Genomic DNA, 2,720 nt, shown 5'->3' on the forward strand with positions numbered 1-2,720 from the left:
GATCTCCATACGTCAATGGTCATGCGTTGGACTAGAAAATATACAATATGCGTTTAAGTATGTATGCGATGACCATACGCTTCATCCGAGGTCGAACACAGGGACTTGTAACTCAATGTTTGTGAAGTAATGCATTTGAGGCAATGAATAAAAGTAAAAAGATAAAATTAAAGAATTATGCGCTACTCCTACTCCTAACTAAACAGATTGAGCAATGGAAGTTTAACTGTTAGAGTTGGTAGAGATGCGGCAACTGTTAACGCGTAATCATATGCATGAAGAAATAGAATTGTGGATGGGGTAAATTCACCGTGGCATTAAGCTTGGTCGCAAGGGTAATCCCAGCTCGCCACACTAACGCATGACACACCTTTCGGTGGTCAGCCTCATGCTTATATCTCTATAGCGCATGGTTGCATTGAGAATGAGATTATTCCTATCTTTAAGAACACTGTTTACTTTGCTTAGTGAGTTCCACTACTAATCCTCTCGGGTAGAGGTTATAGTTACCAGCTTATAGACAAGCATTGTGATAGCCTCGCACTAAGCAAAGAGAATTAACTCCTTATACTCACACAACGTACACCTCTCGGTGGGTTGCTATATGCATCATATCTCTATGCCGCATGATTGAGCATTCGATAACTCTTGCAATCTACACTTAACTCTCTGCAATTAAAGTAAAAGATGATAAAGAAGAAGAAGATGATGAAAATGGTGTTGAAGGAACTAAAGAGATGCATTGATTACAAAATGTATTAATATCTTAAGCCAAAATATAATACAATATAGAGATAAGAAGAAAGATGGAGGGCTAGATGTAGGCAATCTCTTGCTTCCATCAGATGTACGTCAAGGCTACTGATGGTGCCATGGATGGGTGGTGGAGTAGTCTCTCTTGAGCTCTATCTCCGACGAAATTTCGGTCGTCACTCGGAATGGGCTGTGGAGGTGAGGAATCCTCAAAGAAAATCTTGCTCATGCTCTTATTTGTAATCACAAGGATCTGCCTTAAGATAGAAGCTTGGATGCCTTGAATTTAGGATTTAAGGTTCTATTTATAGAGCTCAAACACCGATAGCATTGGTCGTCCCACTCTGAATCATTGCCACTTCTAACGCGGTAGGTGAAATGTCAACATCATCTTATCCTTTTGATACTCCCAAGGGTATGCATTCATGCTTGTTTTTCCAAAGTACCAACGCATTCCACTTACCTTGCTATCAACCCTCTATCACGGTTATTACTCTGTAGCTGCAACATCCATGTGATGAATGCATGCGATCAACTTTGCGATAGTATGGGATTCAACGCATGCGATCGATTCCTACGATAACTACAAAAATAGACATTTTGACATAGAGTAACGCATAATATTGGGTTAGTAAAGATTTTTAGTGCTGATCGATGCAAGCTCATTTTTCACATGAATTCTTAGTATTATCAACGCATATTCTGCTTGTTAGTCCTCTTAATTCTAAATAAAATGCTACAATAGTTTGTATTTCTACCAGCTATCAGTTATCTGCCTAGCCGATGTGACGAAAGATAGGGCAAAATTACTCTATGCCTTCTGTACGTCCTAAATAGTCGAAGTTGGTAAAGTCATTAATGCCTCGATGTGATGTCTTGTACGTTGCTCGACGACTGGAGGACTTGGCTTCCCTTTTTTATCATAGAGCTCTCCATAGGGCCAAAGTCGAGATACGTCTAAGAGAGAAGAGAGCTGGTCCTAAAGGCCCTATCAACAAGACCGTTATCGCCATTTTCGATGGTCACTTAGACCATCTAGAAGAAGTGGATGGGATTGTAAGCAATGATGATGATCAGGGCGATCATCAAGAGGAAGACCTTGAACAACAAGCACTAGAAATTTGAGTTACCTTTTACAATAAATGCCCAAGCAAAAGTGAGCATCCATGGTATTTGATATACAAAATCACTTCCATTTTACTAAAATGCATAGGCAATTCAAAACGCACTAGCCCAACATCCCCCTTTCTAAGCTCACAGTCAAATAAACACATTTGCTCGGGCTAAAAAAATTGAATAAAAGCGACCATAGGACCCTTAGCATCTCCATTTTCCAAATTTTCTTATTTTTGCAAAGCATTTAATGCCACCAGATATACGTATTAGGTTTTTTCAAATCTCTATGGAATTTGTACAAGTATGTCAAATTTCTTGAATCTTTTTTGTAAATCAAGATGTCTAACCTAACTCTTATTGTTCATTATAATATTTGAGTGGAGCCGTCTGAAAATTAGCGGAAGATAATATTTAATTCCTTAAGAGAATTCATATCATTTGGGAATAGAGTAGTGTTGCCAGTTGTGTAGTATTCTTGCCTGAACACTTTTGATTGATCCCAAATTGTACGACCTTAGAGAGTTGATTGAAGATTAGTGAAAGATAATCTTCAATTCTCTTGGAAGTTTATATCTCAATTGGTAAGGGTTAACCTACTCTAGGGTTGCTCTCATAATTGATGAGTTTTCTAGAGTTTGAAGGTTGATAGGTTGATTGTCCAAGTCTTTTTTTTATTATTATTTTTATTTCTTTAATGAAAAGTTTCGTATATTTTCTATAAAAAAATGTATAAGCCATATCTCAGGTTTGCACTAACGATTGATGAGTGTTCTAGGGTTTGAAGATTGGTGGGAGATGATCTTCAAATTTTTATGAATTTATAAATTTTTCAATCATTTTTGCTCATCAAG

The sequence above is a fragment of the Benincasa hispida genome, chromosome 11 (genome assembly GCF_009727055.1).
Source record: "Benincasa hispida cultivar B227 chromosome 11, ASM972705v1, whole genome shotgun sequence".
Classification (NCBI taxonomy): Eukaryota; Viridiplantae; Streptophyta; class Magnoliopsida; order Cucurbitales; family Cucurbitaceae; genus Benincasa; species Benincasa hispida.